General features: G+C 41.5%; 1 protein-coding gene across 1 annotated transcript in view; it reads left to right on the top strand.

Moving 5' to 3' along the window:
- naaladl2 (N-acetylated alpha-linked acidic dipeptidase like 2) overlaps positions 1-18,062 on the top strand; it is a 341,534-nt gene that overhangs the window by 217,164 nt on the left and 106,308 nt on the right. The gene's annotated exons all lie outside the window — the stretch shown is intronic.

Below are 18,062 nucleotides of genomic sequence, written 5' to 3'. Positions count from 1 at the left end.
TCAGAGGAACTACCATAATACAAGGCACGGTCACACCTTGTCTTTTAGTTTCTGATAGTAAAAATTTCCTCATTAGAAGCAAAACTTGTCTTTGAGAAGGTACATTTACCTTTAACTTACGACAGACACAAACTACTTAAAGTGCATGCTTTAATGTTTTAGCGTGTGAAACAAAGTCTGTATGAATATATACCAGTTGTGTGACTGAAGTAATTACTTCATCCCAGCCTTAGTTTCACATAAATAATCTAATATATACAATATGCACTGAGACAATAATGGAAAGTATTAAACCAAAAGGAGAAGAGTATTGTTTCAGTTTATGTGAATTTTCTTTTAAAGAAAATCTAGTAAGGACCCCATCTGTCAAACTCTGTTAAATTGGAGTGGCAGTCAGAGGGAGATCTACCACAGGGCAGTTCATATATACAAAGACAAAAAAGTGGACTGGATCTAAAATTAACGACTTTATTACATTACACGATTTACATTTTAAGACATTTTTCCAGCTATGTCACATGACCATATGTGGTACACTGTGATAACAACCATATGCAGCCCATATAGTGTCACTGCCAATATGAAGAACGTTTTCAAACTTAAGCAGAGTGCAGTATAGCTTGTCTCTTTTGTAAGGAACAAATGCACATCATAGTGCTCACAAATTATGCATGCCCCCATTTATTTCCATTAAAAATGCAGTATTGATGTTTGTTGCACAGCCTTGGGGTGGAAACACAGTGATTTAGCCTCAGCTTATCGGCCCACTCAAATTTGGAACTTCTGGCTAGGACGGCAACTTTGAGCTTAATTAGTGCGAGAGATCTTCATGATGTTTATCTGCCCTCAAGGTGCCTTTACAACCTGAAAATAATAGGTGGTGGAGAGTGAAATCTGCATCACTGGGTTTGTTTAGGAAAGACAAAACCTAAATTAAATTAAAAACTATCTGTAAACAAACCTGACTCTGTTAGGGAACACCCTATATCCATATATTAGTAACGGCTTAATAGCATTTGGATTGAACTCCAGCATTTAAAATCGGAGGGCAATAAAATTTCCTCTACTGCTTTATATCTTAACCGGGTCTCTGGGGAAGCTGAGACAGACAGAAGAACCTACACAGCTTCCATTTATAGTTAATTTCTCCACTTGTAGAAATGCTCAACATGTTTTAGAAACTGAATTTTCTCAAGACAGTTCCGAATTACTTTCAGATTGACTGTTCAGTCTGGAGAAGGAGAAAGACTATTCAGCAGCTAAGCTGCAAGTTTAATGGCAGACCATGGTTGATAGAGTCAGTGAGGAGTCAGTGAGCTTTTGGGGAAATAAGAGACTAATTAATAGTCAACTATTCACTAACTACAAATTTTTAAAAAACAACTGTATGTTATTTTTAGATTCAAGTATGTGTTTATCCCAGGTATATGTTCAAAAAGAAGAGAAACTGCTACTAACATTAGCACTAAATATGATTATAGCCAAATATTCTGTCCAATTAGAGTTAATATTTAGCTACTGTGTTGCTTTCCTGGGCTGCTTTGCAAGTAAATAAGATTCATTAGTGTTAATGGTGTTAGTGTTTTATTGATTGTTTAAATCTGGCTTTCGTATAAACCAGTGTCTGTATTGCCTGTGTTTTGTGTCATGTGTAAGCTGTGTGCAGGCAGGATAGGAGGAATGATGGACCCAAAATTGTAGACTCAAAACAAAGATTTATTACTAAATGACAAAAACAGGAAACTGGCTAAACTGGAAATACATAAACTAAACTGGCAGGCAGATGGACAGAACACACATCCTGGGATGGGATGTATTAAAGTATTCATATAAGGACATGGACATGGATTATATAAGAAAATGCAAAACTAATGTACATTTAATGGCATGCAATCATTTATACAGATCTTTTAAAAAAAGATAGTTGCTGTGGGGGGCTTTCCCTAACTTAAACATAATGCTTCCACCCTGCAGCACCCATTTGAAACATGTTCCCACACTCGTTTTACCATATTCACTTTTTTTGCAGATGTCGGCATATTGAACAGTAACACGATTACAAAAAGTGGGAAACAGTACAACTTCTGCAAGCAACAAATGCTTAATGCACCTACATGTATTTTCAAGACATGCTGATTTAATATGCGGGATTTATATTTCCTTCTAATGGCCAATTTCTGCTTTCACAGCGTGACCACATCTTTAAGTATTCTCCCACGAGTAATTTTAAATAAATTCCTGTTCGTATGGGACAGTTTAGCTTCCACACCCTCACACTGAAATGAATGGATATGTATTTTCTGAGTAGTGCAAGCTGGAATAACAAGAGTTATATAATATTTGTTACAGAGATCTCATATGAAAAGCGATTTTCCTGCCACAGTAAAGTTTTGCAGGCTCTAACCGCCTATATTTCTCTGTAACCTTACTGTCGTTGCGCATATTTCCAACTCCCAAGCAGTTAAAACACCTGTGGAGTTCACCCTAAATACAAGCACAAACAGGAGTCATTTAGATCTACTTCTAAGAACAAAGATGTATCCAAAATGTGTCACTCTGAGATGATAATACAAAATGAAATTTGTTGTTTACATTATAAATAACACGTCTAACTGTGAAGGTAAAGGTCAAATATTCAGTAGGACAAAAGTACAGTTCAGTACAAGAAAGTACAAAAGTAACACTGTTTATTATTTATATTCCATTGCATCTTCATTTTGCTGCTCAAAGGGCTTTTGATATCTGCAGGCATCCTTCATCAATTCAGTTCTACCTATATAACAGCAGTTGCCGTGCGCTTTACATCGTAAGATAAAGACGTCACTGTATTATATAGAGAAACTCTGAGAAAGAAGAAAAAAAACTTTTGACTGGAAAAAAATCTGAAACGGCCTCAGGGAGGGCGGCTAAATACTGCAACTGTTTGGAGTGAGGGGAAGCAAAGAGGAGAAACAAGAGCATAAAGATACGACAGTCAACATCAACAAAAATAGCAAGCTCTAAACCAGCTGTTATTACCGAGAGTTTGTAGGAAAAAGACCTGGAAACATTTATAGGGAGAGGAGACAATATGGAGAGTAAAGGAGGGGACACCATTAGACTTGGAAACAGAAGTTCACTATGTATCAGCACTTGGGAACAGTGAGTTAAAAGCTGCTTTGTCAGTTTGGATTTTTCTCCTCAACAACAGTTTTGACAATCGAGGCCCAAAATGCCACAAAAAAAAAAAACCTTAGTGCACAGGAAATGTTTATCTCAAATTACCCTCGGTTATTTTTAACAATTGTAAATGTCATCTCTTTTTATTCTGTCAAACACTGTGTTAGTCATATCTCTTATTTTTCTCCCACACACTGAACACAGATTGTGTTCTGCTCTTAGGCTTTCCCACCATTACATATTATCAGTGTTGTCATGGTGAATGGCCCTGATTTTGAAGAGGTGGGAGTGAAGCTGTGATACGACCTGACTTTCACATTCTCTTCAGTCAGTTGTATTTAGAGCTAGCATTTCAACAAAGGTGGGGAGTTGCAGTAAGCATAAAAAACAAGCAGCTAAAAATATTAACTGATTACAAGGGGTTTAGTACATTTGGTATTAAAAGGTCAACAAAATATTTTTCAGGGATGCCCTGAATATAGCTCGAGTGAAAATGAGCAATTGTGTGTTTTCCATTTGTTTGGCCTAAAAATGTAAACATGTAACACAGGCCATACATTCAACCACAAACTTATAAGCTGTGTTTGGGGGGAAAAGTTAGGTTTTGTTTTGCTGTTTGGCTTCACTAGAGCTAATAAAGTACAGGGTTCACCGAATGATTCAATAGCCAATTTTCAATAGTGGAAAGGACCTAATTGTCATCGAAATGACAAATTTGATCTTAGCACTGGTTTCATGATGTTGGTACTGTACCATACCATGCCATAATCTCATCGTGCCCTTCTGATAACTGCAACAATCCCTGTGCAAGGTTTAGGAAAACATGTGATTGAGCATCAAGCCCATCTGCCAACCGTCCATATTCAGTGGAAAACCAGTTACATGCAAGTTCCTCATTGTTCATTTTGGCATCACCTCACTGCTAATGGCGGTGGACAGGTCTTGGCACAGGCATGCTTTCTCTGAAAGGAACACAACCTCATTCTTGCCCTAGCTGAGCTTTTAGCTGGTGCATTGACATCCCATCTGAGACTTTTGTCATGCAGTCAGTGATGCATGTCTCGACCCACATCAAGAGGGAAAGGGCAAGAATAGCGCATTGTCATGAACATGAAAGTAGCTGGAAGGTAAAATTCATTTCATATGCAATATAAAATGCTATATATGCAAGCTGCTTTTGTGCTGAAGTTTGTTATTTTCAAACCCTCTTTGATGACTAGAATTAATATTCAGTCTCATCACTGGCAATACAGTTACAATTATGTGTGTGATATGAATCAATGACATACCACAGGTAGGAGAAAAAAAGACATATGTACGCATAACAACTGTAATACTTCATGTTTCTTCTTTTTGAAAGATTATTAAGGCAAACATTGTTATTAATTTATGATAAGTACATTAAATTGTGTTGATCCAAGTAGATGGTGTACTGTGTAGCTATTTGCTGATCCATGAAACCAAACAAAACTGTAAAACAAGAACAATAAAAAGGCAAAGAATTAATATCTATATATCTGCTTTTTCTGTGCAGATTTTGCAATTAAAATATAGTGATTATTATTTGCCCACATTAGGCTCCGAACAGAAAAAGAAAATAATAAACACACAGAAAAGTGAGTGCCTATGTATGTGTGAGACAGAGAATGTTTGTGTTTTCCAGCTAAAAGCTTTAGAACAGTGAACCGAGTTGGGCGACGATTACAAAGTATACAGGTGTGCATACTGATCCCATGTAGGCAATAAATCAAAGCAGGTACATATGGCTCCAACTGCGTGGGTGCATTTCTGAGAAACCTCTGCTTGGTTTCCAACTTTGTTCAATATTCCGAACAGGTCACTATACTGTGTGTGATCCACTGTGTTTGTAATTGCATTCATTCATCCTCATATGCTGAGCAAACAGAGTTCTGTGCTGGTAATGTGTTGGGGAAACAACCAGATGTTGTGCACCATTGCTGTGGTGTTCATGACAAAAGTGTGGCTCGCTGAACATTTGTTTTCTCATTTAACATCTGTTTTTCTTTCACTCTATGGTAGTTTTCATCTCTTTGCACTCACAGTGCTCCCTAAAACTTCCTTTTGTTATTCACCGCCTGCAATATTTTTACAATGTTTTTTAAAAAACATTTTCATGTTTTGTTTTGTTTTGTTTTGTTTTGAAGTCTGAGTAGATTTAAACCTGTTTTATGTACAAAAACAGAGAAACATGTTCTGCTGTGAGAGAATGACGTGACTAAAGTTATTGAGATGAGCTATATAACACATTGTTTGAATAATTCATTGTTATGTAATGTAATACGCTCAAAAATCTCCTTCAGCATATTTTTCTTCACTGCCATGTGCAGAAATCTGGATGTAAAATACCATCCTGTTCGGGGCTACGCGTGGGAGTCATCTTTGACATGTGTCATCAGGCAGTTGCCTTGGCTTTGGGGACCTGGAAGAGAACTCAGACAGGCCGCTGAGGTGTGAGAGGAATATCTGACATCCCCTCATCTCTGCAGATCATTGGTTCAGGGCTATAGTCAGGTTCAGGTGGGGAGAGCAAGAATTAATAGAGTCAGAAGGATCTTCATCTTGACTTTGGCATGTACTCTGTTTAGACCGGAGGCCATTACTGCAACTTTGTGCAGACAATTAGAGTCCTCCAAAAATGTAGGACAAGGGCTGCAGCATCTTCTGCCCTCCCACAATTTGTGACAGGAGTGGACTTGTGATAAACAGCAGTGCTGCCTAAATGATTTTTAGAGAGAGAGTTTTTGCAAAAACACTGGTATCAGGAAATCTATCTTCTGTAACAACCACAAATTATGCTTCTCTGGCTTCATCCTTAATTTATTTTCCCACTGCACCAGGAACAGCTATAATTATCTCATTGTACATTTTAACCTATGTGCGAGTACACACTTTATTGTTCAAATCCTGTAATACAAATCTTTTATTATGTTCAGGAAAGCAGCTGAAAATAATTGCTTTCATCATTTGACTCCTTCCCATTTTGACTCTGAAAATGAGCTCTTAGTGGTAAAAAGCAAACACAGTTAATCAGCCTCTGTTGTATTGGCTTTGTTTTCTTTCACCTGCTTATTGTGCTTGTAGGTTTCCTGTCTGTTGGCGTAGTTGCAAAGGCAGTTTTTAATTGGACAGTTAGCCTTTGATGTCCTGTAATATCCTGCATTGTAAATGTAGCATCTTTGCTAGAAGAAGAGCGAGAGTAAGAGCACACAATCCAAACAAAACAAAAGACATTTTCCAGAATAGACCTTCGTTCTGGAGATAAAACACCACATGATCTAGATACATTAAAAAAAACCTAAATGAAATTCCAGTCTGGAAAGTAGGATGTGTATACATTAACACTAATTAGCTCTCATTTTTGCATCAGAAAACTCTTTTCTTTCACTATATACTGTAGTGGATTAAATAAGTAAAGCTGACTAGCGGTATCTCAAAAAAGTATTAACAACCAGTGGTTTCTACTCAAGCATTATATGCCATCATGGAACTTTATCGAACTTGACAGCAACAGCAAATCTTCACAAAGCTGCCAGAAAAGCCTGCATTTTATTTGATGTCCTCTCAGTAAAAACGGATTGACGCGGGGAAAAAAGTTTTTTGGAAAACACTGAGTGAACTGCTATAATGTAACTTACTTACATTACTTACTTTTATTAACATTGCTCACTCATTGTCATTCCCGATTAACACGTTAGTTGCAATAGTTGCACAAACTCATAGATCTACAAATATATATATTTGACTAGGGCTCCAAATGTATGTATTCTGATAGTATGCACATAGAATATATAGTAGTTTATTCATTATCAGGTAGAAGTTTCAGCTGCAACATTTCACAATTATTCTGTGTGAGCCATTGCTTGCAAGGAGCTTTTATTATCATAGTGTGATTAAGTTTTACCAAAGTATTTTGTCAGGAAAGCAAATAAGATACAGACTGTATTGCATACACATCAGTAAACACGTCATTTAATGCTTATTTGACCAGATGCTTTGAAGTTTGCTCCAGTTTCATAACACCAGTTCTCCAGGAGCTCATTGAGGTTTGATTTATCATTGGTTCCAGCAGGAGAAATACCATTTTATTACAGCAATCTACAGTGGCATTTGGTCCTTTTCAAATGGTATTCCTCATCCTGTACGTGTTGGTTGTAAAACACAGTAAGTGAAGTCTTGTTAAGTGGCAGTAGTACCTGTCAGTGCCTCCAACCTTCTTGGAAGTCTAAAGCTGATGGGGAATGATAGAAGGATATTACATCTGCATCCAGCTCTCCCCTGCACAGCTGTCAGGCCCAAACTCCCCTTGGTGCTTCAAGTGGTGATGATGCCAGGCAACAGTCATGCAAGCTAAAGCACACTAACACACACCAGTGTGCTTGTGTCTGTTCAAATCTCCATCTGACACATCTTACATGAAGTAATTTTATTTGCAGCTTTGAAGATGGGAGTTACTGGTGGTGAGAGGACACGAATGAAGTCTGTAGGGTAGACATGAGAGACAGTGAGAGTGAGGAGAAGGAACAAGTTGGGGAAATGACATTGCAATTGTGATTTGTCAATAAACCCTTACCGTACTACATTTTAATATTGACCAAATTTACATATATTTCTTGCAGAGTCTCTAGAGTCTTCTATGCTAACTTTAGTGCACAGTACAAAAGAAAAAGGACTCTACCAAGAGCCTCCAAAAAATTGTGTAGAAGACTTTAAAGTTGGGCAAAACTTTTGCAGTTAAACTTAAAAATAAATAAAAAATATGACAGTGGCACAGTTCCTCACAGCAAGAAGGTCCTGGGTTCAAACCCACCATCTGGGTGCGTTTCTGTGTGGCTTTTGTGTGTTCTCCCCATGTCTGTGGTTCCTTTCCAGGGGTGTCAGCTTTCTACCATAGACTATAGACAGGCAGTTAGTAGGTTTATGTTAATTAGTGATTCTAAAGATGTGAATGGCATCTGTCTCTCTGTGTTAGCCCTGTCATAGACTGGCAACCTGTCCAGGGTGTTACCTGCCTCTCATCCTATAGTTTATCCAGTTGAAGCCCCATGATCCTGTGATGGACATTTAAAAAAATATTCAGTTGTCCTCTGTGCACAGTTTTTGTCAGTAAACATTGAGTAGAGTTATCATTTAGCAAAACACTTGATAACACCTCAAGTACACAGCAGGATGCTTGTAAATCCGTTAGACAGTTGTTTGGTTTTCAGGCAGTGCACAGTACAGGGAGTGCAGAATTATTAGGCAAGTTGAATTTTGAGGAATAATTTTATTATTTAACAACAACCATGTTCTCAATGAACCCAAAAAACTCATTAATATCAAAGCTGAATGTTTTTGGAAGTAGTTTTTAGTTTTAGCTATTTTAGGGGGATATCTGTGTGTGCAGGTGACTATTACTGTGCATAATTATTAGGCAACTTAACAAAAAACAAATATATACCCATTTCAATTATTTATTTTTACCAGTGAAACCAATATAACATCTCCACATTCACAAATATACATTTCTGACATTCAAAAACAAAACAAAAACAAATCAGCGACCAATATAGCCACCTGTCTTTGCAAGGACACTCAAAAGCCTGCCATCCATGGATTCTGTCAGTGTTTTGATCTGTTCACCATCAACATTGCGTGCAGCAGCAACCACAGCCTCCCAGACACTGTTCAGAGAGGTGTACTGTTTTCCTTCCTTGTAAATCTCACATTTGATGATGGACCACAGGTTCTCAATGGGGTTCAGATCAGGTGAACAAGGTGGCCATGTCATTAGTTTTTCTTCTTTTATACCCTTTCTTGCAAGCCACGCTGTGGAGTACTTGGACGCGTGTGATGGAGCATTGTCCTGCATGAAAATCATGTTTTTCTTGAAGGATGCAGACTTCTTCCTGTACCACTGCTTGAAGAAGGTGTCTTCCAGAAACTGGCAGTAGGACTGGGAGTTGAGCTTGACTCCATCCTCAACCCGAAAAGGCCCCACAAGCTCATCTTTGATGATACCAGCCCAAACCAGTACTCCACCTCCACCTTGCTGGCGTCTGAGTCGGACTGGAGCTCTCTGCCCTTTACCAATCCAGCCACGGGCCCATCCATCTGGCCCATCAAGACTCACTCTCATTTCATCAGTCCATAAAACCTTAGAAAAATCAGTCTTGAGATATTTCTTGGCCCAGTCTTGACGTTTCAGCTTGTGTGTCTTGTTCAGTGGTGGTCGTCTTTCAGCCTTTCTTACCTTGGCCATGTCTCTGAGTATTGCACACCTTGTGCTTTTGGGCACTCCAGTGATGTTGCAGCTCTGAAATATGGCCAAACTGGTGGCAAGTGGCATCTTGGCAGCTGCACGCTTGACTTTTCTCAGTTCATTGGCAGTTATTTTGCGCCTTGGTTTTTCCACACGCTTCTTGCGACCCTGTTGACTATTTTGAATGAAACGCTTGATTGGTCGATGATCACGCTTCAGAAGCTTTGCAATTTTGAGACTGCTGCATCCCTCTGCAAGATATCTCACTATTTTTGACTTTTCTGAGCCTGTCAAGTCCTTCTTTTGACCCATTTTGCCAAAGGAAAGGACGTTGCCTAATAATTATGCACACCTGATATAGGGTGTTGATGTCATTAGACCACACCCCTTCTCATTACAGAGATGCACATCACCTAATATGCTTAATTGGTAGTAGGCTTTCGAGCCTATACAGCTTGGAGTAAGACAACATGCATGAAGAGGATGATGTGGACACAATACTCATTTGCCTAATAATTCTGCACTCCCTGTATCTAACTACACCTCCCAGAATGGGTTTAAAATTGGATGCTGCCTACCAGTGTTGGTCAAGTTACTTGAAAATAGTAATTAGTTACTAATTGCTGATTACTTCTCCAAGAAAGTAATCCAGTTACTTTACTGATTACTTATTTTCAAAAGTAATTTATTACTTAGTTAACTTTTTAAAACATCATACACGACCTGAATATGTAATAAAGCAAAAGACCTTTCAGTCCAATTCATTTTTTCTGCATAATTCATCATATAAATTAAAATTGTAATCAAATAAAAAAGTCTCTTTTTAAAACTTGTTTTATTCTTTTAACTTTATGCACATTGCATCGAGCAAAAATTAAATTATATGCAACAGCCTCTAACTGGAAGAAATTTGTTAAACATTTAAACCTTTTCTGCCTTTTCCAGCACATAAAATAAAATAATTTAAACGCTGCGTGGTCGTACTCTCTCCCGTACTCCATGTTATCCATTGTTGATCTACACACGTCTGTTGCTGCCACAGACTCGTACGTTACTGACATGAGACGCTCTCACAAACAAAATCACAGTTTGGTAACGCAGCGTGCTTACGAGATAGTAACAGTAATCAAATTTTTTTTTTTTTTTTGGACTAGCAATCTTTACTCGTTACTTGCAAAAAATAATCAGATTACAGTAAAGTGACAGAGTGAATGGGTTAAATGCATAGAGGAATTTCCCACAGGGATCAATAAAGTATACATTATTATTATAACTGAATAGAGAACTGAAGACTTACTGGTTTAACGCCAAACTTCCTACTCTGCAGTGCTTCAAACCCTGGGGCCCAGTAATGGTTTTGATTGTTTGTTTTGTCACCTTCGCCCTACATGTCTTCCACTCCACAGGTTTCTTTACAACCGCTGGTCGTAACTAGAAACCGCTATTGCATTAGCCTAATTTTTAACTTTCCTCCTACATACTGTTGTAAATGGACTACTGGTTATACTCCCACTGGAACATTAAAATTTTAATGCTTTAAATATTTTTTATCTCCATATCTGTGTATTAGGAGTAAACTAAATTCTGCGTAAGCAGGCAATAAAACACACTGTTGTAGTAGCTGACTCAGCAGGGCTGATTTATGAGAGGCTGTTTGCTCCAGTTACAATTACTGAGGAAGATCATCAGCTTTTTTCTGTAGGCCGAGCATTTTTATTTAGTTCTGCAAATACAGACTGTCCAGAAAACTGAAACCAATCTTTTCATGATACAGCAGTCTGTTTATGGAAGAGATTATTTATCGATATTTGGCTTTAATGGCCTCTATATCACTTAAAAGTGGAGACTGAAACATGAAAAGCTATTTTTTAAACCATCTCTTGCCTTGGTCAAGTGTTTTAAAAGTTCCTATGAAGTTGTACAACTGTGCAGAGCATGAAAGTTTGGTGTAATATCAAAGATGGGGTCAGAATATTGGGATTTTTTTCTTTCAACCTAGGACTTGTTTGGATATTGGATGTTCAGCGGTTTGTTTTGATATTGCACCGTCAGTGATGTTCAGCAGAGGGATGAACAGGTCTGTGTACAAAATAACTGATTGATCTGTGGAATGTGCTTCTGCATGATTTAGCCATATATGCCTAAATCATGGGGGAGGTGAGGCTGGTATCAAACTGGAATGTGCATCAGTGGAACACCACTTCCTGATGCACTGCTGTACAGTGCATTCGAAACTGATACATATTTTTTATACTGCACTAAATAGTGTCCTTAGAGATTTCTGAAAGCAGCCTGTAACAGCCTTGATAATTATGTTTATATTTAAACATGTTTAATGTTAAAAGTACTTTGTTTAATAATGATTTTAATAATAATATATTCCTAACTAACAAGGTCAAGTAAAACCAAATCTAGTTTCATGCTGTAAAATTATGTGTTGTACATGTGTGCTGTAGCACTCGAACTTTTTTCCTCTTTTCTTTTTTCCCAGTGGGGACCTCTCCCACGCTACAATGCGAAAGTAGTAGAACAAGCAGGCTGTATTAATGAACTTGAAATGCGTGCACTGCATTTCACATTCTCCAAAAAATTTACTACATAACTCCAGTACTGTACGCCAACAGGCCAACTTAAGCCACTGAACAAAACTCCGATATTTAGCATATTTTGTTTTCTTTCTTCCTTTCCTTCTTTCAAGAGTCAGAAATCTTGCTTAAGTTGGAGACTTTCAATGTTATTATTTTACATTTGATGCTTTAAAAAGCATTTACGGTGGTGGGATGTTTTTTTTTTTTCAGAAGTGAGTCATATGCACTAAATTGCCTCCCTATACTATGTTCATGAAAATAAAGCGACATGTCATCCATTGCAACAGTATGACTCAGCTATGTGTGTTTAATTGTGTTTAGACAACAGTGGAGTTCGTTGGCTCAGAGCATGATCCAGAGTACACGGTAAATTCTTATTCAACAGCTCGCATTTGTTGTTCTTTAGTTTTGTGGGATTTTTTTTGCCAGTTTTATGCTTTTATTCATAATTGCATATTTACAGCACATCTGATCCCATCTTTATGTAGCTTAGTGGTGCAAACAATTATAAACTGCACTGAAACTACTATCAATACCAGACTACTTAGGAACACAGCTTAACTTGACAAAATCTTTAAACATTACTATTGAAGGCAAAGCTGAGGCTTCATCGTCCTACTAACCTAATGCATATATAACCACCCCCCCCCCCCCCCCCCCCCCCCCCCCCAAACAAAGTTATACAGCGTACCAGTCTCATGTGTGAATCTTCGTGACTGACTGTGGTTCCAAAAGAATTACCAAATGTTTCATCAGGTTACAATACTTACCCGGTTTTAAGCTTAATGTCTCAATGTACAGTTACTTATCAGCTTTGCTGAAATCTGGATTTGCCTTATCTGAAATCCCAAATACCTTTGATTCACAAAATGCTTATCATAAAAAGTGATAAGTAAAAGGCTCAGAAAGGTTAAAGTCATGGTAAGTCTCATATCCCCCTAAATCTTCTCCTTATCCACTCATTCATTTTGTGCATATCCACCCAGACACCAAGTGTCATGGTCCTGGGTCGGTGACCCAGCGCTTTTGGTTTGTTATCATTTTCTAGATGATGATTGTTTAAGTTCTGTGTTATTTTCGATCTGCCTCTGAGTCTGCGTCTGTATCTGTCTGTCTATGGTGTCTCCCCATCTGTTTGTGAATCTGTCTGTTTAGTTCAATGTCTTGTCTGGTTCCATGTATCTGAGTTTCCTGTTTTATTGTGAAGGTCCGTGTCGTATGTGAGTGTGATCAGTTTACGTTTCCCCTGTCCCGTCAGCCCAGATTCCTCCCAGCTGTGTTGCCCTCCTGTCTCTCATCCCCTGATTACTGGTGTGTGTATTTAAGCCCTGTGTGTTCTCCTGCCTGTTGCCGGTTCGTCTGTGTTCCTCCGTGTCAGTCTGTGTAACTCTGTGTCAGTCTGTTACCCTGTGTTCCACGGTGTCCTGTTCCTCGTCTGCGTCTCTCTGCTATTCATCATCCGTTGTCATATGCTCCCAGGTCTGTTATTTTAGTTCTCCCAGTTTAGGTGTCTTTAGTTGTTTTGTTATGCCCCACTGTTTGTTTGCCACTACACCTCTGTAAATAAAACCACCGGTATCTCATCCACTGCCTGCATCTTGGGTCCTCCTTCTATATCCACACGGCTCGCCTCGGCAGCCGTGACAGTACGAACCGGCCACTATGGACCCAGCAGCATTCAACCCGCCCAAGGAGCTCCGGGAGGACATTGTTTACTCCGTGGACAAATTAATCAACGCGTGGCTGGAGCACGAGGGGAGAGAATTTCGCCAAGCCGTGGCTAATCGGCTACAGCGCTTGGTTTCTGGTCTCCCCTGGCTGCTCAGCTCACTTCACCTGCTCGCACAGAATTTCATTCTGAATGGACTCCGTCTTCACCCCCCGGCTGCTACCATCCACCCTGCAGCTCATGCTTCACTGCCCAGTCCGACAGAGGATGTTCTGCCCGGCCCGTCAACCCAGCCTTCGAGGGGGAAACGGCGCTCACGCTGCCGACGCTCCTCGCCACAGTCGGACCTGGGGATTTCCGAGCAGCCAGCTGTGGTGAGTGGACAGGACAGTATTGTTGGTCTGAACTGTGGGACCGTTTACTCAGGGGTGATGTTCTGTACGGCACTGGACAAAAACTGTTTATCGCCAGAAGCTCAGTTAGCCGCCCGGCCAGAAGCTCAGTTAGCCGCCCGGCCAGAAGCTCAGTTAGCCGCCCGGCCAGAAGCCCAGTCGCCACCTCCGCCACATTCAGCCTCACAATCCATAGCTCAATTACAGTCACAGCCAGACTTATTACAAACCCTGTTACAATCCATGGCCCAGTCAGTAGCCCGGTTAGCAGAAGAATCATTAGCTTTATCCTCAGTTCAGCAGTCACCAGCCCTGCATCCTGTGTCAGTTGCTCCACTACCTGTTCAGCCATCACCTTCACCTACTCCTCCTGTACAGCAAGCCATGTCAGTCCAACCCATAACGGACAGTTCAACAACTCCGTACTCTAAGCAGAGAGACAAACCCAAGAACAATGTCAACATTCCTCAAAGGCTGGCCAGTTCTGAGACTGAGATGCACTCCAGGGCCTCCCCAGAGGCTGGGTTTCAGCCCCCATTAGACTCTGGACCCCTGGAGTTTAAGAAGCCAGCTGAGGACTGCACAGAGCTGTCGCTGCCTGAGCAGGGTCAATGCTCTGCGCAGCTGCAGGCCGCTATGTGTTTGCCAGAGGCCCGTGTGCCTGCTGGTCCTGTTCTGTCCCTGCCAGAGGCCCGTGTGCCTGCTGGTCCTGTTGCGTTCCTGCCAGAGGCCCGTGTGCCTGCTGGTCCTGTTGCGTTCCTGCCAGGGGCCCGTGTGCCTGCTGGTTCTGTTGCGTTCCTGCCAGGGGCCCGTGTGCCTGCTGGTTCTGTTGTGTTCTTGCCAGAGGTCTCCGCACCTGCTGGTTCTGTTCTGTGTGTGCCAGGGGCTCCAGTGCCCACTGGTTCTGAGACTGTTTTTGCTGGGGGGCCCGAGGAGCCCGTCCAGCCTTCTTCCTCGTCAGCTGGGGGGCCCGAGGAGCCCGTCCAACCACCAGCTGCTCCACCAGCAGCCTCATCCACGCTTGCAGCAGCAGTTTCATCCATGCCGCCACCTGCTGCAGCGCCTCCGTCTGCATCCCCCACGCCGTTGCCTGGCCCAGCCTCTGCTGCATCCTCCACGCCGTCGCCTGGTCCGGATTCAGCATCCTCAGCGTCGCCTGGTCCAGCGCATGCTTCGGCTTCGTCCACTTCACCTGGTCCAGCCACTGCTTCATCCTCGCCTGGTCCAGCCACTGCTTCATCCTCGCCTGGTCCAGCCTCCGTGTCTTCATCCTCGCCTGGTCCAGCCTCCGCATCACCTGCAGTGGCCTCCTCTTCAGCTTCCTCATCAGCTGCTTTGCCTGGTCCAGCTTCAGCATCCTCATCAGCTGCTTTGCCTGGTCCAGCTCCAGCATCCTCATCAGCTGCTTTGCCTGGTCCAGCTTCAGCATCCTCATCAGCTGCTTTGCCTGGTCCGGCTTCAGCATCCTCATCAGCTGCTTTGCCTGGTCCGGCCTCTGCGTCTTCATCGTCTGGTCCAGCCTCTGCGTCTTCATCGTCTGGTCCAGCCTCTGCGTCTTCATCGTCTGGTCCAGCCTCTGCGTCTTCATCGTCTGGTCCAGCCTCTGCGTCTTCATCCTCCTCGTCTGGTCCAGCCTCTGCGTCTTCATCCTCCTCGTCTGGTCCAGCTTCGGCCTCCGCTTCAGCGTCCGCTTCAGCGTCCGCCTCGTCTGGTCCAGCCTCCGCTTCAGCGTCCGCCTCGTCTGGTCCAGCCTCCGCTTCACCTGGGGCTGCAGGGGCCACGCAGCCTTCAGGTCCCCTACTACCACCTCCACATCGTCGGTCATCTGCCTGGCCGCCTGTTGGGCATCTCCGCCTCCGTGGACGCCCTCCTGAACGCCGCCACTGCCTTCCACGTGGCCGGCCTCTGGACTTGTTTCCACGCCGCTGTTGCCGTTCGCATGGTCGGCCTCCTGAACTTGACCATCTGGGCCTTTTGGACTCTGTCCCTCCGTCCTGGGCCCCCTCCGCCCGCCCTGGTCGGGTGTTTTTTTTTTTCTTTTTTGGTTTTGGTCCGTTTTTGTGTTTCTGCTGGGCTGTCTGGAGCCAGCCCTTGAGGGGGGGGTACTGTCATGGTCCTGGGTCGGTGACCCAGCGCTTTTGGTTTGTTATCATTTTCTAGATGATGATTGTTTAAGTTCTGTGTTATTTTCGATCTGCCTCTGAGTCTGCGTCTGTATCTGTCTGTCTATGGTGTCTCCCCATCTGTTTGTGAATCTGTCTGTTTAGTTCAATGTCTTGTCTGGTTCCATGTATCTGAGTTTCCTGTTTTATTGTGAAGGTCCGTGTCGTATGTGAGTGTGATCAGTTTACGTTTCCCCTGTCCCGTCAGCCCAGATTCCTCCCAGCTGTGTTGCCCTCCTGTCTCTCATCCCCTGATTACTGGTGTGTGTATTTAAGCCCTGTGTGTTCTCCTGCCTGTTGCCGGTTCGTCTGTGTTCCTCCGTGTCAGTCTGTGTAACTCTGTGTCAGTCTGTTACCCTGTGTTCCACGGTGTCCTGTTCCTCGTCTGCGTCTCTCTGCTATTCATCATCCGTTGTCATATGCTCCCAGGTCTGTTATTTTAGTTCTCCCAGTTTAGGTGTCTTTAGTTGTTTTGTTATGCCCCACTGTTTGTTTGCCACTACACCTCTGTAAATAAAACCACCGGTATCTCATCCACTGCCTGCATCTTGGGTCCTCCTTCTATATCCACACGGCTCGCCTCGGCAGCCGTGACACCAAGGTTTCCAGGGTTCTAAATAGTGCATTCATCGTAATGGTTGCATGCATATTACCTTAAAGAATCATTATGATTCATTACCAGAAGGGTTTTTAACTAATAGCTAAAGTCACTCTTTCTATTAGATGAGATAACATCTTATTATAGATTTCTGACAAAACAGCATCCTTCAGTCCATCAGGGAGAGAAATATGAGGTGTTACATGATCCAAATTAACAGTTCACCACAAAAGTCAAGAAAAAAAAGTGACGCTACATCGACGCATCCCTTTAATTGATGGACAGAGAAACAAGTTAATTAAAAGTTAACTGTTGGTAATTAGCGAAAAGTGGTTAATAGAAAATTAGGCACTATTTGTTAGCTATTAATTATAGGATCTTCTATCTGGTTCTTTATTAAATAATCATTATCTACCATAAAGTCCATAAAGGATTAGGAGTTAGGAAAGTATTAATGGACGATTCATTGACTTGAAGGTCATTTCTGATTCTTTCCCTACCTGATCTTAACGACCTAAGCAGGTTTTTATTAACTCACTGTAAAGTGTTGCTTAGGTCACAATAAAAAACAGAATTCCAGCAACAAAGCTCGGGGAAATATAAAAAAATAAGTAACTGTGATCAATGTCATTATTAAACTGCCAGGTATTCATCCAGTATAAAAGGGCCTCCAAGCAGCATTTTTTTGCAAATCCATTTCTATTCGTGTTTTTCTGTTACCCAGCATGAATAAAAGAGTTCAAGTTTGTTCCCCGTGCTTTAATTTCCTCGTAATATTTCACTTCTTCGTTTTATGACGCTGTATACTTCTTCTTGCTTTTGCTGTTTTGTCCTTTCTGTTGACATCTCCTCCCCTTCCTCTTAATACTCCATGTCTCCTTATCCTAACTAGGAGCATAAACATTCTGGTAAGTCATCACAGCCCCAAGAATATAGACACTTAAGCAGATATATGGGAGACTGTCCATTATTTTCCTCATTAACATACAGTATCCTCATATAACTTCCAGTGCAATGATATATACCACAAATTCCATAAAATATAGATTAATGTCAGCCCAATAAGGCAAGTAAATCCTTTTCTGCAAATAAAGTAGATAAACTGATTTAAGGGTTTACTTTTCCCTGCATCCCTTAGTTATTAATCTTCATCAGCCCTCTCTCACTGCTGTTCCTGTCTGTATCTCTCCTCTTTGTGTGTCATCCACACCACTTTAATAGAAAATGAAAGGTTT

Source organism: Diplotaxodon limnothrissa, linkage group LG23 (assembly GCF_057381915.1).
Source record: "Diplotaxodon limnothrissa isolate DT_005_m linkage group LG23, D_limnothrissa_male_GT1.1, whole genome shotgun sequence".
Lineage (NCBI taxonomy): Eukaryota > Metazoa > Chordata > Actinopteri > Cichliformes > Cichlidae > Diplotaxodon > Diplotaxodon limnothrissa.
The sequence above is the reverse complement of the archived record's forward strand: the minus strand, read 5'-3'. Positions and strand labels throughout refer to the sequence as shown.